At 48.6% G+C, this 20,000-nt stretch overlaps 23 non-coding genes and 5 pseudogenes across 23 annotated transcripts; all 28 read left to right on the top strand.

Annotated features, from left to right (window-relative positions):
- The first annotated feature begins 181 nt into the window (after nucleotides 1–181).
- On the top strand, nucleotides 182–372 carry LOC139247578 (U2 spliceosomal RNA). Its single transcript, XR_011590910.1, has one exon. It is a non-coding gene; the product is annotated as a U2 spliceosomal RNA (small nuclear RNA).
- Nucleotides 373–918: 546 nt separating this feature from the next.
- On the top strand, nucleotides 919–1,109 carry LOC139247577 (U2 spliceosomal RNA). Its single transcript, XR_011590909.1, has one exon. It is a non-coding gene; the product is annotated as a U2 spliceosomal RNA (small nuclear RNA).
- Nucleotides 1,110–1,700: 591 nt separating this feature from the next.
- On the top strand, nucleotides 1,701–1,891 carry LOC139247576 (U2 spliceosomal RNA). Its single transcript, XR_011590908.1, has one exon. It is a non-coding gene; the product is annotated as a U2 spliceosomal RNA (small nuclear RNA).
- Nucleotides 1,892–2,461: 570 nt separating this feature from the next.
- On the top strand, nucleotides 2,462–2,652 carry LOC139247575 (U2 spliceosomal RNA). The gene has a single exon (XR_011590907.1). It is a non-coding gene; the product is annotated as a U2 spliceosomal RNA (small nuclear RNA).
- A 576-nt stretch (nucleotides 2,653–3,228) lies between these two features.
- On the top strand, nucleotides 3,229–3,419 carry LOC139247574 (U2 spliceosomal RNA). The gene has a single exon (XR_011590906.1). It is a non-coding gene; the product is annotated as a U2 spliceosomal RNA (small nuclear RNA).
- A 585-nt stretch (nucleotides 3,420–4,004) lies between these two features.
- Nucleotides 4,005–4,195, top strand: LOC139247573 (U2 spliceosomal RNA). The gene has a single exon (XR_011590905.1). It is a non-coding gene; the product is annotated as a U2 spliceosomal RNA (small nuclear RNA).
- Nucleotides 4,196–4,777: 582 nt separating this feature from the next.
- Nucleotides 4,778–5,008, top strand: LOC139247592 (U2 spliceosomal RNA; annotated as a pseudogene).
- Nucleotides 5,009–5,161: 153 nt separating this feature from the next.
- LOC139247588 (U2 spliceosomal RNA) lies at nucleotides 5,162–5,332 on the top strand (annotated as a pseudogene).
- A 570-nt stretch (nucleotides 5,333–5,902) lies between these two features.
- LOC139247584 (U2 spliceosomal RNA) lies at nucleotides 5,903–6,094 on the top strand. Its single transcript, XR_011590916.1, has one exon. It is a non-coding gene; the product is annotated as a U2 spliceosomal RNA (small nuclear RNA).
- Nucleotides 6,095–6,679: 585 nt separating this feature from the next.
- LOC139247571 (U2 spliceosomal RNA) lies at nucleotides 6,680–6,870 on the top strand. The gene has a single exon (XR_011590903.1). It is a non-coding gene; the product is annotated as a U2 spliceosomal RNA (small nuclear RNA).
- Nucleotides 6,871–7,416: 546 nt separating this feature from the next.
- On the top strand, nucleotides 7,417–7,607 carry LOC139247570 (U2 spliceosomal RNA). The gene has a single exon (XR_011590902.1). It is a non-coding gene; the product is annotated as a U2 spliceosomal RNA (small nuclear RNA).
- Nucleotides 7,608–8,180: 573 nt separating this feature from the next.
- LOC139247569 (U2 spliceosomal RNA) lies at nucleotides 8,181–8,371 on the top strand. The gene has a single exon (XR_011590901.1). It is a non-coding gene; the product is annotated as a U2 spliceosomal RNA (small nuclear RNA).
- A 558-nt stretch (nucleotides 8,372–8,929) lies between these two features.
- Nucleotides 8,930–9,120, top strand: LOC139247568 (U2 spliceosomal RNA). Its single transcript, XR_011590900.1, has one exon. It is a non-coding gene; the product is annotated as a U2 spliceosomal RNA (small nuclear RNA).
- Nucleotides 9,121–9,761: 641 nt separating this feature from the next.
- Nucleotides 9,762–9,992, top strand: LOC139247591 (U2 spliceosomal RNA; annotated as a pseudogene).
- Nucleotides 9,993–10,096: 104 nt separating this feature from the next.
- On the top strand, nucleotides 10,097–10,293 carry LOC139247586 (U2 spliceosomal RNA). The gene has a single exon (XR_011590917.1). It is a non-coding gene; the product is annotated as a U2 spliceosomal RNA (small nuclear RNA).
- Nucleotides 10,294–10,891: 598 nt separating this feature from the next.
- On the top strand, nucleotides 10,892–11,082 carry LOC139247567 (U2 spliceosomal RNA). Its single transcript, XR_011590899.1, has one exon. It is a non-coding gene; the product is annotated as a U2 spliceosomal RNA (small nuclear RNA).
- A 591-nt stretch (nucleotides 11,083–11,673) lies between these two features.
- Nucleotides 11,674–11,864, top strand: LOC139247566 (U2 spliceosomal RNA). Its single transcript, XR_011590898.1, has one exon. It is a non-coding gene; the product is annotated as a U2 spliceosomal RNA (small nuclear RNA).
- Nucleotides 11,865–12,443: 579 nt separating this feature from the next.
- On the top strand, nucleotides 12,444–12,634 carry LOC139247565 (U2 spliceosomal RNA). Its single transcript, XR_011590897.1, has one exon. It is a non-coding gene; the product is annotated as a U2 spliceosomal RNA (small nuclear RNA).
- A 570-nt stretch (nucleotides 12,635–13,204) lies between these two features.
- On the top strand, nucleotides 13,205–13,435 carry LOC139247590 (U2 spliceosomal RNA; annotated as a pseudogene).
- A 154-nt stretch (nucleotides 13,436–13,589) lies between these two features.
- LOC139247587 (U2 spliceosomal RNA) lies at nucleotides 13,590–13,760 on the top strand (annotated as a pseudogene).
- A 570-nt stretch (nucleotides 13,761–14,330) lies between these two features.
- LOC139247564 (U2 spliceosomal RNA) lies at nucleotides 14,331–14,521 on the top strand. Its single transcript, XR_011590896.1, has one exon. It is a non-coding gene; the product is annotated as a U2 spliceosomal RNA (small nuclear RNA).
- Nucleotides 14,522–15,082: 561 nt separating this feature from the next.
- LOC139247563 (U2 spliceosomal RNA) lies at nucleotides 15,083–15,273 on the top strand. The gene has a single exon (XR_011590895.1). It is a non-coding gene; the product is annotated as a U2 spliceosomal RNA (small nuclear RNA).
- A 579-nt stretch (nucleotides 15,274–15,852) lies between these two features.
- LOC139247562 (U2 spliceosomal RNA) lies at nucleotides 15,853–16,043 on the top strand. The gene has a single exon (XR_011590894.1). It is a non-coding gene; the product is annotated as a U2 spliceosomal RNA (small nuclear RNA).
- Nucleotides 16,044–16,604: 561 nt separating this feature from the next.
- LOC139247595 (U2 spliceosomal RNA) lies at nucleotides 16,605–16,795 on the top strand. The gene has a single exon (XR_011590919.1). It is a non-coding gene; the product is annotated as a U2 spliceosomal RNA (small nuclear RNA).
- Nucleotides 16,796–17,376: 581 nt separating this feature from the next.
- Nucleotides 17,377–17,567, top strand: LOC139247594 (U2 spliceosomal RNA). The gene has a single exon (XR_011590918.1). It is a non-coding gene; the product is annotated as a U2 spliceosomal RNA (small nuclear RNA).
- A 567-nt stretch (nucleotides 17,568–18,134) lies between these two features.
- Nucleotides 18,135–18,325, top strand: LOC139247583 (U2 spliceosomal RNA). The gene has a single exon (XR_011590915.1). It is a non-coding gene; the product is annotated as a U2 spliceosomal RNA (small nuclear RNA).
- A 565-nt stretch (nucleotides 18,326–18,890) lies between these two features.
- LOC139247572 (U2 spliceosomal RNA) lies at nucleotides 18,891–19,081 on the top strand. The gene has a single exon (XR_011590904.1). It is a non-coding gene; the product is annotated as a U2 spliceosomal RNA (small nuclear RNA).
- Nucleotides 19,082–19,651: 570 nt separating this feature from the next.
- LOC139247561 (U2 spliceosomal RNA) lies at nucleotides 19,652–19,842 on the top strand. Its single transcript, XR_011590893.1, has one exon. It is a non-coding gene; the product is annotated as a U2 spliceosomal RNA (small nuclear RNA).
- The last annotated feature ends 158 nt before the right edge of the window (nucleotides 19,843–20,000 follow it).

The raw sequence follows: 20,000 nt of genomic DNA, 5'->3' as shown, positions 1-20,000 counted from the left end.
CCCTCGACGTCGACGATGCCGCCTGTTGGATTTCTGCGAAGGTGCAGTCCTGGCTTCAACTGCTTTCTCGCTCGAAGCCTTCCGTTGGCCCTTTGCAACTACACTCGGTCAGCCACGGCCAGACCTACGGGGGAGACGGGCGCCGAAGAGGAATTGTTCATTTGCCGCAGTTTTACAGGCTATCGCTTCTCGGCCTTTTGGCTAAGATCAAGTGTAGTATCTGTTCTTATCAGTTTAATATCTGATACGTCCCCTATCTGGGGACCAAATATTAAATTGATTTTTGGAACAGGGAGATGGAACAGGGGCTTGCTCCGTCCACTCCACGCATCGACCTGGTATTGCAGTGTTTCCAGGAACGGTGCAGCTTCCCCTCTTTGGGGCGGGAAGTCTTAAAAGACAAAAATAGATGATGATGTTGTATTTGTAGTTGTTGTATGATGACGATTCCGGCGTTGGCACGTGCTATTTTTCCAGGGCGGGGCTTTGCTAGGTTTCCCGCTCTGCGGCTGGGCCCTCGACGTCGACGTCGACGTCGACGTCGTTGTTGTTGTTGTTGTTGTTGTTGTTGTTGTTGTTGTTGTTGTTGTTGTTGTTGTTGTTGTTGTTGTTGTTGTTGTTGTTGTTGTTGTTGTTGTTGTTGTTGTTTTTGATGATGATGATGATGATGATTTCTGCATTGGCACGTGCTATTTTTCAGGGTGGGGCTTTGCTACGTTTCCCGCTCTGCGGCTGGGCCCTCGACGTCGACGATGCCGCCTGTTGGATTTCTGCGAAGGTGCAGTCCTGGCTTCAACTGCTTTCTCGCTCGAAGCCTTCCGTTGGCCCTTTGCAACTACACTCGGTCAGCCACGGCCAGACCTACGGGGGAGACGGGCGCCGAAGAGGAATTGTTCATTTGCCGCAGTTTTACAGGCTATCGCTTCTCGGCCTTTTGGCTAAGATCAAGTGTAGTATCTGTTCTTATCAGTTTAATATCTGATACGTCCCCTATCTGGGGACCAAATATTAAATTGATTTTTGGAACAGGGAGATGGAACAGGGGCTTGCTCCGTCCACTCCACGCATCGACCTGGTATTGCAGTGTTTCCAGGAACGGTGCAGCTTCCCCTCTTTGGGGCGGGAAGTCTTAAAAGACAAAAATAGATGATGATGTTGTATTTGTAGTTGTTGTATGATGACGATTCCGGCGTTGGCACGTGCTATTTTTCCAGGGCGGGGCTTTGCTAGGTTTCCCGCTCTGCGGCTGGGCCCTCGACGTCGACGTCGACGTCGTTGTTGTTGTTGTTGTTGTTGTTGTTGTTGTTGTTGTTGTTGTTGTTGTTGTTGTTGTTGTTGTTGTTGTTGTTGTTGTTGTTGTTGTTGTTGTTGTTGTTGTTGTTGTTGTTGTTGTTGTTGTTGTTGTTGTTGTTGTTGTTGTTGTTGTTGTTGTTTTTGATGATGATGATGATGATTTCTGCATTGGCACGTGCTATTTTTCAGGGTGGGGCTTTGCTACGTTTCCCGCTCTGCGGCTGGGCCCTCGACGTCGACGATGCCGCCTGTTGGATTTCTGCGAAGGTGCAGTCCTGGCTTCAACTGCTTTCTCGCTCGAAGCCTTCCGTTGGCCCTTTGCAACTACACTCGGTCAGCCACGGCCAGACCTACGGGGGAGACGGGCGCCGAAGAGGAATTGTTCATTTGCCGCAGTTTTACAGGCTATCGCTTCTCGGCCTTTTGGCTAAGATCAAGTGTAGTATCTGTTCTTATCAGTTTAATATCTGATACGTCCCCTATCTGGGGACCAAATATTAAATTGATTTTTGGAACAGGGAGATGGAACAGGGGCTTGCTCCGTCCACTCCACGCATCGACCTGGTATTGCAGTGTTTCCAGGAACGGTGCAGCTTCCCCTCTTTGGGGCGGGAAGTCTTAAAAGACAAAAATAGATGATGATGTTGTATTTGTAGTTGTTGTATGATGACGATTCCGGCGTTGGCACGTGCTATTTTTCCAGGGCGGGGCTTTGCTAGGTTTCCCGCTCTGCGGCTGGGCCCTCGACGTCGACGTCGACGTCGACGTCGTTGTTGTTGTTGTTGTTGTTGTTGTTGTTGTTGTTGTTGTTGTTGTTGTTGTTGTTGTTGTTGTTGTTGTTGTTGTTGTTGTTGTTGTTGTTGTTGTTGTTGTTGTTGTTGTTGTTGTTGTTGTTGTTGTTTTTGATGATGATGATGATGATTTCTGCATTGGCACGTGCTATTTTTCAGGGTGGGGCTTTGCTACGTTTCCCGCTCTGCGGCTGGGCCCTCGACGTCGACGATGCCGCCTGTTGGATTTCTGCGAAGGTGCAGTCCTGGCTTCAACTGCTTTCTCGCTCGAAGCCTTCCGTTGGCCCTTTGCAACTACACTCGGTCAGCCACGGCCAGACCTACGGGGGAGACGGGCGCCGAAGAGGAATTGTTCATTTGCCGCAGTTTTACAGGCTATCGCTTCTCGGCCTTTTGGCTAAGATCAAGTGTAGTATCTGTTCTTATCAGTTTAATATCTGATACGTCCCCTATCTGGGGACCAAATATTAAATTGATTTTTGGAACAGGGAGATGGAACAGGGGCTTGCTCCGTCCACTCCACGCATCGACCTGGTATTGCAGTGTTTCCAGGAACGGTGCAGCTTCCCCTCTTTGGGGCGGGAAGTCTTAAAAGACAAAAATAGATGATGATGTTGTATTTGTAGTTGTTGTATGATGACGATTCCGGCGTTGGCACGTGCTATTTTTCCAGGGCGGGGCTTTGCTAGGTTTCCCGCTCTGCGGCTGGGCCCTCGACGTCGACGTCGACGTCGACGTCGTTGTTGTTGTTGTTGTTGTTGTTGTTGTTGTTGTTGTTGTTGTTGTTGTTGTTGTTGTTGTTGTTGTTGTTGTTGTTGTTGTTGTTGTTGTTGTTGTTGTTGTTGTTGTTGTTGTTGTTGTTGTTGTTGTTTTTGATGATGATGATGATGATGATGATTTCTGCATTGGCACGTGCTATTTTTCAGGGTGGGGCTTTGCTACGTTTCCCGCTCTGCGGCTGGGCCCTCGACGTCGACGATGCCGCCTGTTGGATTTCTGCGAAGGTGCAGTCCTGGCTTCAACTGCTTTCTCGCTCGAAGCCTTCCGTTGGCCCTTTGCAACTACACTCGGTCAGCCACGGCCAGACCTACGGGGGAGACGGGCGCCGAAGAGGAATTGTTCATTTGCCGCAGTTTTACAGGCTATCGCTTCTCGGCCTTTTGGCTAAGATCAAGTGTAGTATCTGTTCTTATCAGTTTAATATCTGATACGTCCCCTATCTGGGGACCAAATATTAAATTGATTTTTGGAACAGGGAGATGGAACAGGGGCTTGCTCCGTCCACTCCACGCATCGACCTGGTATTGCAGTGTTTCCAGGAACGGTGCAGCTTCCCCTCTTTGGGGCGGGAAGTCTTAAAAGACAAAAATAGATGATGATGTTGTATTTGTAGTTGTTGTATGATGACGATTCCGGCGTTGGCACGTGCTATTTTTCCAGGGCGGGGCTTTGCTAGGTTTCCCGCTCTGCGGCTGGGCCCTCGACGTCGACGTCGACGTCGACGTCGTTGTTGTTGTTGTTGTTGTTGTTGTTGTTGTTGTTGTTGTTGTTGTTGTTGTTGTTGTTGTTGTTGTTGTTGTTGTTGTTGTTGTTGTTGTTGTTGTTGTTGTTGTTGTTGTTGTTGTTGTTGTTGTTGTTGTTGTTGTTTTTGATGATGATGATGATGATGATGATTTCTGCATTGGCACGTGCTATTTTTCAGGGTGGGGCTTTGCTACGTTTCCCGCTCTGCGGCTGGGCCCTCGACGTCGACGATGCCGCCTGTTGGATTTCTGCGAAGGTGCAGTCCTGGCTTCAACTGCTTTCTCGCTCGAAGCCTTCCGTTGGCCCTTTGCAACTACACTCGGTCAGCCACGGCCAGACCTACGGGGGAGACGGGCGCCGAAGAGGAATTGTTCATTTGCCGCAGTTTTACAGGCTATCGCTTCTCGGCCTTTTGGCTAAGATCAAGTGTAGTATCTGTTCTTATCAGTTTAATATCTGATACGTCCCCTATCTGGGGACCAAATATTAAATTGATTTTTGGAACAGGGAGATGGAACAGGGGCTTGCTCCGTCCACTCCACGCATCGACCTGGTATTGCAGTGTTTCCAGGAACGGTGCAGCTTCCCCTCTTTGGGGCGGGAAGTCTTAAAAGACAAAAATAGATGATGATGTTGTATTTGTAGTTGTTGTATGATGACGATTCCGGCGTTGGCACGTGCTATTTTTCCAGGGCGGGGCTTTGCTAGGTTTCCCGCTCTGCGGCTGGGCCCTCGACGTCGACGTCGACGTCGACGTCGTTGTTGTTGTTGTTGTTGTTGTTGTTGTTGTTGTTGTTGTTGTTGTTGTTGTTGTTGTTGTTGTTGTTGTTGTTGTTGTTGTTGTTGTTGTTGTTGTTGTTGTTGTTGTTGTTGTTGTTGTTGTTGTTGTTGTTGTTGTTGTTTTTGATGATGATGATGATGATTTCTGCATTGGCACGTGCTATTTTTCAGGGTGGGGCTTTGCTACGTTTCCCGCTCTGCGGCTGGGCCCTCGACGTCGACGATGCCGCCTGTTGGATTTCTGCGAAGGTGCAGTCCTGGCTTCAACTGCTTTCTCGCTCGAAGCCTTCCGTTGGCCCTTTGCAACTACACTCGGTCAGCCACGGCCAGACCTACGGGGGAGACGGGCGCCGAAGAGGAATTGTTCATTTGCCGCAGTTTTACAGGCTATCGCTTCTCGGCCTTTTGGCTAAGATCTGCATAACTAACCTGACCAGCCACCATGACGTCCGGGTGGTTTCTCCCTGGTCAGGAAGGTATATGCTTACATTTTTGTAAAACCGGAGGTGGGTGGGATTAGTGACCCATCCACCTCCACGGAGGTGTGTGGGGGACCTGACCCATCCACCTCCATGGCACGAACCTGGTATTGCAGTACTTCCAGGAACGGTGCAGTGGCTCTAGGCCTTTTGGCTAAGAGCATTGGCGCAGAGTGATCCTTGACTGGTGCAGGGTGACCTCTGGCGTTTGACAAAGAATTGTAACGATTGGATAACGATTGGACATGAATTTAAAAAAAAAAAAAAAAAAAAAAAAAAAAAAAAAAAAAAAAAAAAAAAAAAAAAAAAAAATCTGTTCTTATCAGTTTAATATCTGATACGTCCCCTATCTGGGGACCAAATATTAAATTGATTTTTGGAACAGGGAGATGGAACAGGGGCTTGCTCCGTCCACTCCACGCATCGACCTGGTATTGCAGTGTTTCCAGGAACGGTGCAGCTTCCCCTCTTTGGGGCGGGAAGTCTTAAAAGACAAAAATAGATGATGATGTTGTATTTGTAGTTGTTGTATGATGACGATTCCGGCGTTGGCACGTGCTATTTTTCCAGGGCGGGGCTTTGCTAGGTTTCCCGCTCTGCGGCTGGGCCCTCGACGTCGACGTCGACGTCGACGTCGTTGTTGTTGTTGTTGTTGTTGTTGTTGTTGTTGTTGTTGTTGTTGTTGTTGTTGTTGTTGTTGTTGTTGTTGTTGTTGTTGTTGTTGTTGTTGTTGTTGTTGTTGTTGTTGTTGTTGTTGTTGTTTTTGATGATGATGATGATGATGATGATTTCTGCATTGGCACGTGCTATTTTTCAGGGTGGGGCTTTGCTACGTTTCCCGCTCTGCGGCTGGGCCCTCGACGTCGACGATGCCGCCTGTTGGATTTCTGCGAAGGTGCAGTCCTGGCTTCAACTGCTTTCTCGCTCGAAGCCTTCCGTTGGCCCTTTGCAACTACACTCGGTCAGCCACGGCCAGACCTACGGGGGAGACGGGCGCCGAAGAGGAATTGTTCATTTGCCGCAGTTTTACAGGCTATCGCTTCTCGGCCTTTTGGCTAAGATCAAGTGTAGTATCTGTTCTTATCAGTTTAATATCTGATACGTCCCCTATCTGGGGACCAAATATTAAATTGATTTTTGGAACAGGGAGATGGAACAGGGGCTTGCTCCCGTCCACTCCACGCATCGACCTGGTATTGCAGTGTTTCCAGGAACGGTGCAGCTTCCCCTCTTTGGGGCGGGAAGTCTTAAAAGACAAAAATAGATGATGATGTTGTATTTGTAGTTGTTGTATGATGACGATTCCGGCGTTGGCACGTGCTATTTTTCCAGGGCGGGGCTTTGCTAGGTTTCCCGCTCTGCGGCTGGGCCCTCGACGTCGACGTCGACGTCGACGTCGTTGTTGTTGTTGTTGTTGTTGTTGTTGTTGTTGTTGTTGTTGTTGTTGTTGTTGTTGTTGTTGTTGTTGTTGTTGTTGTTGTTGTTGTTGTTGTTGTTGTTGTTGTTGTTGTTGTTGTTGTTGTTGTTGTTGTTGTTGTTGTTTTTGATGATGATGATGATGATGATTTCTGCATTGGCACGTGCTATTTTTCAGGGTGGGGCTTTGCTACGTTTCCCGCTCTGCGGCTGGGCCCTCGACGTCGACGATGCCGCCTGTTGGATTTCTGCGAAGGTGCAGTCCTGGCTTCAACTGCTTTCTCGCTCGAAGCCTTCCGTTGGCCCTTTGCAACTACACTCGGTCAGCCACGGCCAGACCTACGGGGGAGACGGGCGCCGAAGAGGAATTGTTCATTTGCCGCAGTTTTACAGGCTATCGCTTCTCGGCCTTTTGGCTAAGATCAAGTGTAGTATCTGTTCTTATCAGTTTAATATCTGATACGTCCCCTATCTGGGGACCAAATATTAAATTGATTTTTGGAACAGGGAGATGGAACAGGGGCTTGCTCCGTCCACTCCACGCATCGACCTGGTATTGCAGTGTTTCCAGGAACGGTGCAGCTTCCCCTCTTTGGGGCGGGAAGTCTTAAAAGACAAAAATAGATGATGATGTTGTATTTGTAGTTGTTGTATGATGACGATTCCGGCGTTGGCACGTGCTATTTTTCCAGGGCGGGGCTTTGCTAGGTTTCCCGCTCTGCGGCTGGGCCCTCGACGTCGACGTCGACGTCGTTGTTGTTGTTGTTGTTGTTGTTGTTGTTGTTGTTGTTGTTGTTGTTGTTGTTGTTGTTGTTGTTGTTGTTGTTGTTGTTGTTGTTGTTGTTGTTGTTGTTGTTGTTGTTGTTTTTGATGATGATGATGATGATTTCTGCATTGGCACGTGCTATTTTTCAGGGTGGGGCTTTGCTACGTTTCCCGCTCTGCGGCTGGGCCCTCGACGTCGACGATGCCGCCTGTTGGATTTCTGCGAAGGTGCAGTCCTGGCTTCAACTGCTTTCTCGCTCGAAGCCTTCCGTTGGCCCTTTGCAACTACACTCGGTCAGCCACGGCCAGACCTACGGGGGAGACGGGCGCCGAAGAGGAATTGTTCATTTGCCGCAGTTTTACAGGCTATCGCTTCTCGGCCTTTTGGCTAAGATCAAGTGTAGTATCTGTTCTTATCAGTTTAATATCTGATACGTCCCCTATCTGGGGACCAAATATTAAATTGATTTTTGGAACAGGGAGATGGAACAGGGGCTTGCTCCGTCCACTCCACGCATCGACCTGGTATTGCAGTGTTTCCAGGAACGGTGCAGCTTCCCCTCTTTGGGGCGGGAAGTCTTAAAAGACAAAAATAGATGATGATGTTGTATTTGTAGTTGTTGTATGATGACGATTCCGGCGTTGGCACGTGCTATTTTTCCAGGGCGGGGCTTTGCTAGGTTTCCCGCTCTGCGGCTGGGCCCTCGACGTCGACGTCGACGTCGACGTCGTTGTTGTTGTTGTTGTTGTTGTTGTTGTTGTTGTTGTTGTTGTTGTTGTTGTTGTTGTTGTTGTTGTTGTTGTTGTTGTTGTTGTTGTTGTTGTTGTTGTTGTTGTTGTTGTTGTTGTTGTTGTTGTTGTTGTTTTTGATGATGATGATGATGATTTCTGCATTGGCACGTGCTATTTTTCAGGGTGGGGCTTTGCTACGTTTCCCGCTCTGCGGCTGGGCCCTCGACGTCGACGATGCCGCCTGTTGGATTTCTGCGAAGGTGCAGTCCTGGCTTCAACTGCTTTCTCGCTCGAAGCCTTCCGTTGGCCCTTTGCAACTACACTCGGTCAGCCACGGCCAGACCTACGGGGGAGACGGGCGCCGAAGAGGAATTGTTCATTTGCCGCAGTTTTACAGGCTATCGCTTCTCGGCCTTTTGGCTAAGATCAAGTGTAGTATCTGTTCTTATCAGTTTAATATCTGATACGTCCCCTATCTGGGGACCAAATATTAAATTGATTTTTGGAACAGGGAGATGGAACAGGGGCTTGCTCCGTCCACTCCACGCATCGACCTGGTATTGCAGTGTTTCCAGGAACGGTGCAGCTTCCCCTCTTTGGGGCGGGAAGTCTTAAAAGACAAAAATAGATGATGATGTTGTATTTGTAGTTGTTGTATGATGACGATTCCGGCGTTGGCACGTGCTATTTTTCCAGGGCGGGGCTTTGCTAGGTTTCCCGCTCTGCGGCTGGGCCCTCGACGTCGACGTCGACGTCGACGTCGTTGTTGTTGTTGTTGTTGTTGTTGTTGTTGTTGTTGTTGTTGTTGTTGTTGTTGTTGTTGTTGTTGTTGTTGTTGTTGTTGTTGTTGTTGTTGTTGTTGTTGTTGTTGTTGTTTTTGATGATGATGATGATGATGATGATTTCTGCATTGGCACGTGCTATTTTTCAGGGTGGGGCTTTGCTACGTTTCCCGCTCTGCGGCTGGGCCCTCGACGTCGACGATGCCGCCTGTTGGATTTCTGCGAAGGTGCAGTCCTGGCTTCAACTGCTTTCTCGCTCGAAGCCTTCCGTTGGCCCTTTGCAACTACACTCGGTCAGCCACGGCCAGACCTACGGGGGAGACGGGCGCCGAAGAGGAATTGTTCATTTGCCGCAGTTTTACAGGCTATCGCTTCTCGGCCTTTTGGCTAAGATCAAGTGTAGTATCTGTTCTTATCAGTTTAATATCTGATACGTCCCCTATCTGGGGACCAAATATTAAATTGATTTTTGGAACAGGGAGATGGAACAGGGGCTTGCTCCGTCCACTCCACGCATCGACCTGGTATTGCAGTGTTTCCAGGAACGGTGCAGCTTCCCCTCTTTGGGGCGGGAAGTCTTAAAAGACAAAAATAGATGATGATGTTGTATTTGTAGTTGTTGTATGATGACGATTCCGGCGTTGGCACGTGCTATTTTTCCAGGGCGGGGCTTTGCTAGGTTTCCCGCTCTGCGGCTGGGCCCTCGACGTCGACGTCGACGTCGACGTCGTTGTTGTTGTTGTTGTTGTTGTTGTTGTTGTTGTTGTTGTTGTTGTTGTTGTTGTTGTTGTTGTTGTTGTTGTTGTTGTTGTTGTTGTTGTTGTTGTTGTTGTTGTTGTTGTTGTTGTTGTTGTTGTTGTTGTTGTTGTTGTTGTTGTTGTTGTTGTTGTTGTTGTTGTTGTTGTTGTTGTTGTTGTTGTTGTTGTTGTTTTTGATGATGATGATGATGATGATTTCTGCATTGGCACGTGCTATTTTTCAGGGTGGGGCTTTGCTACGTTCCCGCTCTGCGGCTGGGCCCTCGACGTCGACGATGCCGCCTGTTGGATTTCTGCGAAGGTGCAGTCCTGGCTTCAACTGCTTTCTCGCTCGAAGCCTTCCGTTGGCCCTTTGCAACTACACTCGGTCAGCCACGGCCAGACCTACGGGGGAGACGGGCGCCGAAGAGGAATTGTTCATTTGCCGCAGTTTTACAGGCTATCGCTTCTCGGCCTTTTGGCTAAGATCTGCATAACTAACCTGACCAGCCACCATGACGTCCGGGTGGTTTCTCCCTGGTCAGGAAGGTATATGCTTACATTTTTGTAAAACCGGAGGTGGGTGGGATTAGTGACCCATCCACCTCCACGGAGGTGTGTGGGGGACCTGACCCATCCACCTCCATGGCACGAACCTGGTATTGCAGTACTTCCAGGAACGGTGCAGTGGCTCTAGGCCTTTTGGCTAAGAGCATTGGCGCAGAGTGATCCTTGACTGGTGCAGGGTGACCTCTGGCGTTTGACAAAGAATTGTAACGATTGGATAACGATTGGACATGAATTTAAAAAAAAAAAAAAAAAAAAAAAAAAAAAAAAAAAATCTGTTCTTATCAGTTTAATATCTGATACGTCCCCTATCTGGGGACCAAATATTAAATTGATTTTTGGAACAGGGAGATGGAACAGGGGCTTGCTCCGTCCACTCCACGCATCGACCTGGTATTGCAGTGTTTCCAGGAACGGTGCAGCTTCCCCTCTTTGGGGCGGGAAGTCTTAAAAGACAAAAATAGATGATGATGTTGTATTTGTAGTTGTTGTATGATGACGATTCCGGCGTTGGCACGTGCTATTTTTCCAGGGCGGGGCTTTGCTAGGTTTCCCGCTCTGCGGCTGGGCCCTCGACGTCGACGTCGACGTCGACGTCGTTGTTGTTGTTGTTGTTGTTGTTGTTGTTGTTGTTGTTGTTGTTGTTGTTGTTGTTGTTGTTGTTGTTGTTGTTGTTGTTGTTGTTGTTGTTGTTGTTGTTGTTGTTGTTGTTGTTGTTGTTGTTGTTGTTGTTGTTGTTGTTGTTGTTGTTGTTTGATGATGATGATGATGATGATGATTTCTGCATTGGCACGTGCTATTTTTCAGGGTGGGGCTTTGCTACGTTTCCCGCTCTGCGGCTGGGCCCTCGACGTCGACGATGCCGCCTGTTGGATTTCTGCGAAGGTGCAGTCCTGGCTTCAACTGCTTTCTCGCTCGAAGCCTTCCGTTGGCCCTTTGCAACTACACTCGGTCAGCCACGGCCAGACCTACGGGGGAGACGGGCGCCGAAGAGGAATTGTTCATTTGCCGCAGTTTTACAGGCTATCGCTTCTCGGCCTTTTGGCTAAGATCAAGTGTAGTATCTGTTCTTATCAGTTTAATATCTGATACGTCCCCTATCTGGGGACCAAATATTAAATTGATTTTTGGAACAGGGAGATGGAACAGGGGCTTGCTCCGTCCACTCCACGCATCGACCTGGTATTGCAGTGTTTCCAGGAACGGTGCAGCTTCCCCTCTTTGGGGCGGGAAGTCTTAAAAGACAAAAATAGATGATGATGTTGTATTTGTAGTTGTTGTATGATGACGATTCCGGCGTTGGCACGTGCTATTTTTCCAGGGCGGGGCTTTGCTAGGTTTCCCGCTCTGCGGCTGGGCCCTCGACGTCGACGTCGACGTCGTTGTTGTTGTTGTTGTTGTTGTTGTTGTTGTTGTTGTTGTTGTTGTTGTTGTTGTTGTTGTTGTTGTTGTTGTTGTTGTTGTTGTTGTTGTTGTTGTTGTTGTTGTTGTTGTTGTTGTTGTTGTTGTTGTTGTTGTTGTTGTTGTTGTTGTTGTTGTTTTTGATGATGATGATGATGATTTCTGCATTGGCACGTGCTATTTTTCAGGGTGGGGCTTTGCTACGTTTCCCGCTCTGCGGCTGGGCCCTCGACGTCGACGATGCCGCCTGTTGGATTTCTGCGAAGGTGCAGTCCTGGCTTCAACTGCTTTCTCGCTCGAAGCCTTCCGTTGGCCCTTTGCAACTACACTCGGTCAGCCACGGCCAGACCTACGGGGGAGACGGGCGCCGAAGAGGAATTGTTCATTTGCCGCAGTTTTACAGGCTATCGCTTCTCGGCCTTTTGGCTAAGATCAAGTGTAGTATCTGTTCTTATCAGTTTAATATCTGATACGTCCCCTATCTGGGGACCAAATATTAAATTGATTTTTGGAACAGGGAGATGGAACAGGGGCTTGCTCCGTCCACTCCACGCATCGACCTGGTATTGCAGTGTTTCCAGGAACGGTGCAGCTTCCCCTCTTTGGGGCGGGAAGTCTTAAAAGACAAAAATAGATGATGATGTTGTATTTGTAGTTGTTGTATGATGACGATTCCGGCGTTGGCACGTGCTATTTTTCCAGGGCGGGGCTTTGCTAGGTTTCCCGCTCTGCGGCTGGGCCCTCGACGTCGACGTCGACGTCGACGTCGTTGTTGTTGTTGTTGTTGTTGTTGTTGTTGTTGTTGTTGTTGTTGTTGTTGTTGTTGTTGTTGTTGTTGTTGTTGTTGTTGTTGTTGTTGTTGTTGTTGTTGTTGTTGTTGTTGTTGTTGTTGTTGTTGTTGTTGTTGTTTTTGATGATGATGATGATGATTTCTGCATTGGCACGTGCTATTTTTCAGGGTGGGGCTTTGCTACGTTTCCCGCTCTGCGGCTGGGCCCTCGACGTCGACGATGCCGCCTGTTGGATTTCTGCGAAGGTGCAGTCCTGGCTTCAACTGCTTTCTCGCTCGAAGCCTTCCGTTGGCCCTTTGCAACTACACTCGGTCAGCCACGGCCAGACCTACGGGGGAGACGGGCGCCGAAGAGGAATTGTTCATTTGCCGCAGTTTTACAGGCTATCGCTTCTCGGCCTTTTGGCTAAGATCAAGTGTAGTATCTGTTCTTATCAGTTTAATATCTGATACGTCCCCTATCTGGGGACCAAATATTAAATTGATTTTTGGAACAGGGAGATGGAACAGGGGCTTGCTCCGTCCACTCCACGCATCGACCTGGTATTGCAGTGTTTCCAGGAACGGTGCAGCTTCCCCTCTTTGGGGCGGGAAGTCTTAAAAGACAAAAATAGATGATGATGTTGTATTTGTAGTTGTTGTATGATGACGATTCCGGCGTTGGCACGTGCTATTTTTCCAGGGCGGGGCTTTGCTAGGTTTCCCGCTCTGCGGCTGGGCCCTCGACGTCGACGTCGACGTCGACGTCGTTGTTGTTGTTGTTGTTGTTGTTGTTGTTGTTGTTGTTGTTGTTGTTGTTGTTGTTGTTGTTGTTGTTGTTGTTGTTGTTGTTGTTGTTGTTGTTGTTGTTGTTGTTGTTGTTGTTGTTGTTGTTGTTGTTTTTGATGATGATGATGATGATTTCTGCATTGGCACGTGCTATTTTTCAGGGTGGGGCTTTGCTACGTTTCCCGCTCTGCGGCTGGGCCCTCGACGTCGACGATGCCGCCTGTTGGATTTCTGCGAAGGTGCAGTCCTGGCTTCAACTGCTTTCTCGCTCGAAGCCTTCCGTTGGCCCTTTGCAACTACACTCGGTCAGCCACGGCCAGACCTACGGGGGAGACGGGCGCCGAAGAGGAATTGTTCATTTGCCGCAGTTTTACAGGCTATCGCTTCTCGGCCTTTTGGCTAAGATCTGCATAACTAACCTGACCAGCCACCATGACGTCCGGGTGGTTTCTCCCTGGTCAGGAAGGTATATGCTTACATTTTTGTAAAACCGGAGGTGGGTGGGATTAGTGACCCATCCACCTCCACGGAGGTGTGTGGGGGACCTGACCCATCCACCTCCATGGCACGAACCTGGTATTGCAGTACTTCCAGGAACGGTGCAGTGGCTCTAGGCCTTTTGGCTAAGAGCATTGGCGCAGAGTGATCCTTGACTGGTGCAGGGTGACCTCTGGCGTTTGACAAAGAATTGTAACGATTGGATAACGATTGGACATGAATTTAAAAAAAAAAAAAAAAAAAAAAAAAAAAAAAAAAAAAAAAAAAAAAAAAAAAAAAAAAAATCTGTTCTTATCAGTTTAATATCTGATACGTCCCCTATCTGGGGACCAAATATTAAATTGATTTTTGGAACAGGGAGATGGAACAGGGGCTTGCTCCGTCCACTCCACGCATCGACCTGGTATTGCAGTGTTTCCAGGAACGGTGCAGCTTCCCCTCTTTGGGGCGGGAAGTCTTAAAAGACAAAAATAGATGATGATGTTGTATTTGTAGTTGTTGTATGATGACGATTCCGGCGTTGGCACGTGCTATTTTTCCAGGGCGGGGCTTTGCTAGGTTTCCCGCTCTGCGGCTGGGCCCTCGACGTCGACGTCGACGTCGACGTCGTTGTTGTTGTTGTTGTTGTTGTTGTTGTTGTTGTTGTTGTTGTTGTTGTTGTTGTTGTTGTTGTTGTTGTTGTTGTTGTTGTTGTTGTTGTTGTTGTTGTTGTTGTTGTTGTTGTTGTTGTTGTTTTTGATGATGATGATGATGATGATGATTTCTGCATTGGCACGTGCTATTTTTCAGGGTGGGGCTTTGCTACGTTTCCCGCTCTGCGGCTGGGCCCTCGACGTCGACGATGCCGCCTGTTGGATTTCTGCGAAGGTGCAGTCCTGGCTTCAACTGCTTTCTCGCTCGAAGCCTTCCGTTGGCCCTTTGCAACTACACTCGGTCAGCCACGGCCAGACCTACGGGGGAGACGGGCGCCGAAGAGGAATTGTTCATTTGCCGCAGTTTTACAGGCTATCGCTTCTCGGCCTTTTGGCTAAGATCAAGTGTAGTATCTGTTCTTATCAGTTTAATATCTGATACGTCCCCTATCTGGGGACCAAATATTAAATTGATTTTTGGAACAGGGAGATGGAACAGGGGCTTGCTCCGTCCACTCCACGCATCGACCTGGTATTGCAGTGTTTCCAGGAACGGTGCAGCTTCCCCTCTTTGGGGCGGGAAGTCTTAAAAGACAAAAATAGATGATGATGTTGTATTTGTAGTTGTTGTATGATGACGATTCCGGCGTTGGCACGTGCTATTTTTCCAGGGCGGGGCTTTGCTAGGTTTCCCGCTCTGCGGCTGGGCCCTCGACGTCGACGTCGACGTCGTTGTTGTTGTTGTTGTTGTTGTTGTTGTTGTTGTTGTTGTTGTTGTTGTTGTTGTTGTTGTTGTTGTTGTTGTTGTTGTTGTTGTTGTTGTTGTTGTTGTTGTTGTTGTTGTTGTTGTTGTTTTTGATGATGATGATGATGATGATGATTTCTGCATTGGCACGTGCTATTTTTCAGGGTGGGGCTTTGCTACGTTTCCCGCTCTGCGGCTGGGCCCTCGACGTCGACGATGCCGCCTGTTGGATTTCTGCGAAGGTGCAGTCCTGGCTTCAACTGCTTTCTCGCTCGAAGCCTTCCGTTGGCCCTTTGCAACTACACTCGGTCAGCCACGGCCAGACCTACGGGGGAGACGGGCGCCGAAGAGGAATTGTTCATTTGCCGCAGTTTTACAGGCTATCGCTTCTCGGCCTTTTGGCTAAGATCAAGTGTAGTATCTGTTCTTATCAGTTTAATATCTGATACGTCCCCTATCTGGGGACCAAATATTAAATTGATTTTTGGAACAGGGAGATGGAACAGGGGCTTGCTCCGTCCACTCCACGCATCGACCTGGTATTGCAGTGTTTCCAGGAACGGTGCAGCTTCCCCTCTTTGGGGCGGGAAGTCTTAAAAGACAAAAATAGATGATGATGTTGTATTTGTAGTTGTTGTATGATGACGATTCCGGCGTTGGCACGTGCTATTTTTCCAGGGCGGGGCTTTGCTAGGTTTCCCGCTCTGCGGCTGGGCCCTCGACGTCGACGTCGACGTCGACGTCGTCGTTGTTGTTGTTGTTGTTGTTGTTGTTGTTGTTGTTGTTGTTGTTGTTGTTGTTGTTGTTGTTGTTGTTGTTGTTGTTGTTGTTGTTGTTGTTGTTGTTGTTGTTGTTGTTGTTGTTGTTGTTGTTGTTGTTGTTTTTGATGATGATGATGATGATGATTTCTGCATTGGCACGTGCTATTTTTCAGGGTGGGGCTTTGCTACGTTTCCCGCTCTGCGGCTGGGCCCTCGACGTCGACGATGCCGCCTGTTGGATTTCTGCGAAGGTGCAGTCCTGGCTTCAACTGCTTTCTCGCTCGAAGCCTTCCGTTGGCCCTTTGCAACTACACTCGGTCAGCCACGGCCAGACCTACGGGGGAGACGGGCGCCGAAGAGGAATTGTTCATTTGCCGCAGTTTTACAGGCTATCGCTTCTCGGCCTTTTGGCTAAGATCAAGTGTAGTATCTGTTCTTATCAGTTTAATATCTGATACGTCCCCTATCTGGGGACCAAATATTAAATTGATTTTTGGAACAGGGAGATGGAACAGGGGCTTGCTCCGTCCACTCCACGCATCGACCTGGTATTGCAGTGTTTCCAGGAACGGTGCAGCTTCCCCTCTTTGGGGCGGGAAGTCTTAAAAGACAAAAATAGATGATGATGTTGTATTTGTAGTTGTTGTATGATGACGATTCCGGCGTTGGCACGTGCTATTTTTCCAGGGCGGGGCTTTGCTAGGTTTCCCGCTCTGCGGCTGGGCCCTCGACGTCGACGTCGACGTCGACGTCGTTGTTGTTGTTGTTGTTGTTGTTGTTGTTGTTGTTGTTGTTGTTGTTGTTGTTGTTGTTGTTGTTGTTGTTGTTGTTGTTGTTGTTGTTGTTGTTGTTGTTGTTGTTGTTGTTGTTTTTGATGATGATGATGATGATGATGATTTCTGCATTGGCACGTGCTATTTTTCAGGGTGGGGCTTTGCTACGTTTCCCGCTCTGCGGCTGGGCCCTCGACGTCGACGATGCCGCCTGTTGGATTTCTGCGAAGGTGCAGTCCTGGCTTCAACTGCTTTCTCGCTCGAAGCCTTCCGTTGGCCCTTTGCAACTACACTCGGTCAGCCACGGCCAGACCTACGGGGGAGACGGGCGCCGAAGAGGAATTGTTCATTTGCCGCAGTTTTACAGGCTATCGCTTCTCGGCCTTTTGGCTAAGATCAAGTGTAGTATCTGTTCTTATCAGTTTAATATCTGATACGTCCCCTATCTGGGGACCAAATATTAAATTGATTTTTGGAACAGGGAGATGGAACAGGGGCTTGCTCCGTCCACTCCACGCATCGACCTGGTATTGCAGTGTTTCCAGGAACGGTGCAGCTTCCCCTCTTTGGGGCGGGAAGTCTTAAAAGACAAAAATAGATGATGATGTTGTATTTGTAGTTGTTGTATGATGACGATTCCGGCGTTGGCACGTGCTATTTTTCCAGGGCGGGGCTTTGCTAGGTTTCCCGCTCTGCGGCTGGGCCCTCGACGTCGACGTCGACGTCGTTGTTGTTGTTGTTGTTGTTGTTGTTGTTGTTGTTGTTGTTGTTGTTGTTGTTGTTGTTGTTGTTGTTGTTGTTGTTGTTGTTGTTGTTGTTGTTGTTGTTGTTGTTGTTGTTGTTGTTGTTGTTGTTGTTGTTGTTGTTGTTTTGATGATGATGATGATGATGATGATTTCTGCATTGGCACGTGCTATTTTTCAGGGTGGGGCTTTGCTACGTTTCCCGCTCTGCGGCTGGGCCCTCGACGTCGACGATGCCGCCTGTTGGATTTCTGCGAAGGTGCAGTCCTGGCTTCAACTGCTTTCTCGCTCGAAGCCTTCCGTTGGCCCTTTGCAACTACACTCGGTCAGCCACGGCCAGACCTACGGGGGAGACGGGCGCCGAAGAGGAATTGTTCATTTGCCGCAGTTTTACAGGCTATCGCTTCTCGGCCTTTTGGCTAAGATCAAGTGTAGTATCTGTTCTTATCAGTTTAATATCTGATACGTCCCCTATCTGGGGACCAAATATTAAATTGATTTTTGGAACAGGGAGATGGAACAGGGGCTTGCTCCGTCCACTCCACGCATCGACCTGGTATTGCAGTGTTTCCAGGAACGGTGCAGCTTCCCCTCTTTGGGGCGGGAAGTCTTAAAAGACAAAAATAGATGATGATGTTGTATTTGTAGTTGTTGTATGATGACGATTCCGGCGTTGGCACGTGCTATTTTTCCAGGGCGGGGCTTTGCTAGGTTTCCCGCTCTGCGGCTGGGCCCTCGACGTCGACGTCGACGTCGACGTCGTTGTTGTTGTTGTTGTTGTTGTTGTTGTTGTTGTTGTTGTTGTTGTTGTTGTTGTTGTTGTTGTTGTTGTTGTTGTTGTTGTTGTTGTTGTTGTTGTTGTTGTTGTTGTTGTTGTTGTTGTTGTTTTTGATGATGATGATGATGATGATTTCTGCATTGGCACGTGCTATTTTTCAGGGTGGGGCTTTGCTACGTTTCCCGCTCTGCGGCTGGGCCCTCGACGTCGACGATGCCGCCTGTTGGATTTCTGCGAAGGTGCAGTCCTGGCTTCAACTGCTTTCTCGCTCGAAGCCTTCCGTTGGCCCTTTGCAACTACACTCGGTCAGCCACGGCCAGACCTACGGGGGAGACGGGCGCCGAAGAGGAATTGTTCATTTGCCGCAGTTTTACAGGCTATCGCTTCTCGGCCTTTTGGCTAAGATCAAGTGTAGTATCTGTTCTTATCAGTTTAATATCTGATACGTCCCCTATCTGGGGACCAAATATTAAATTGATTTTTGGAACAGGGAGATGGAACAGGGGCTTGCTCCGTCCACTCCACGCATCGACCTGGTATTGCAGTGTTTCCAGGAACGGTGCAGCTTCCCCTCTTTGGGGCGGGAAGTCTTAAAAGACAAAAATAGATGATGATGTTGTATTTGTAGTTGTTGTATGATGACGATTCCGGCGTTGGCACGTGCTATTTTTCCAGGGCGGGGCTTTGCTAGGTTTCCCGCTCTGCGGCTGGGCCCTCGACGTCGACGTCGACGTCGTTGTTGTTGTTGTTGTTGTTGTTGTTGTTGTTGTTGTTGTTGTTGTTGTTGTTGTTGTTGTTGTTGTTGTTGTTGTTGTTGTTGTTGTTGTTGTTGTTGTTGTTGTTGTTGTTGTTGTTGTTGTTGTTGTTGTTTGATGATGATGATGATGATTTCTGCATTGGCACGTGCTATTTTTCAGGGTGGGGCTTTGCTACGTTTCCCGCTCTGCGGCTGGGCCCTCGACGTCGACGATGCCGCCTGTTGGATTTCTGCGAAGGTGCAGTCCTGGCTTCAACTGCTTTCTCGCTCGAAGCCTTCCGTTGGCCCTTTGCAACTACACTCGGTCAGCCACGGCCAGACCTACGGGGGAGACGGGCGCCGAAGAGGAATTGTTCATTTGCCGCAGTTTTACAGGCTATCGCTTCTCGGCCTTTTGGCTAAGATCAAGTGTAGTATCTGTTCTTATCAGTTTAATATCTGATACGTCCCCTATCTGGGGACCAAATATTAAATTGATTTTTGGAACAGGGAGATGGAACAGGGGCTTGCTCCGTCCACTCCACGCATCGACCTGGTATTGCAGTGTTTCCAGGAACGGTGCAGCTTCCCCTCTTTGGGGCGGGAAGTCTTAAAAGACAAAAATAGATGATGATGTTGTATTTGTAGTTGTTGTATGATGACGATTCCGGCGTTGGCACGTGCTATTTTTCCAGGGCGGGGCTTTGCTAGGTTTCCCGCTCTGCGGCTGGGCCCTCGACGTCGACGTCGACGTCGACGTCGTTGTTGTTGTTGTTGTTGTTGTTGTTGTTGTTGTTGTTGTTGTTGTTGTTGTTGTTGTTGTTGTTGTTGTTGTTGTTGTTGTTGTTGTTGTTGTTGTTGTTGTTGTTGTTGTTGTTGTTGTTGTTGTTGTTTTTGATGATGATGATGATGATTTCTGCATTGGCACGTGCTATTTTTCAGGGTGGGGCTTTGCTACGTTTCCCGCTCTGCGGCTGGGCCCTCGACGTCGACGATGCCGCCTGTTGGATTTCTGCGAAGGTGCAGTCCTGGCTTCAACTGCTTTCTCGCTCGAAGCCTTCCGTTGGCCCTTTGCAACTACACTCGGTCAGCCACGGCCAGACCTACGGGGGAGACGGGCGCCGAAGAGGAATTGTTCATTTGCCGCAGTTTTACAGGCTATCGCTTCTCGGCCTTTTGGCTAAGATCAAGTGTAGTATCTGTTCTTATCAGTTTAATATCTGATACGTCCCCTATCTGGGGACCAAATATTAAATTGATTTTTGGAACAGGGAGATGGAACAGGGGCTTGCTCCGTCCACTCCACGCATCGACCTGGTATTGCAGTGTTTCCAGGAACGGTGCAGCTTCCCCTCTTTGGGGCGGGAAGTCTTAAAAGACAAAAATAGATGATGATGTTGTATTTGTAGTTGTTGTATGATGACGATTCCGGCGTTGGCACGTGCTATTTTTCCAGGGCGGGGCTTTGCTAGGTTTCCCGCTCTGCGGCTGGGCCCTCGACGTCGACGT

Source organism: Pristiophorus japonicus, unplaced genomic scaffold (assembly GCF_044704955.1).
Source record: "Pristiophorus japonicus isolate sPriJap1 unplaced genomic scaffold, sPriJap1.hap1 HAP1_SCAFFOLD_2727, whole genome shotgun sequence".
Lineage (NCBI taxonomy): Eukaryota > Metazoa > Chordata > Chondrichthyes > Pristiophoridae > Pristiophorus > Pristiophorus japonicus.
Note: the sequence above shows the minus strand (reverse complement) of the source record. Positions and strands in the feature narration are given on the sequence as shown.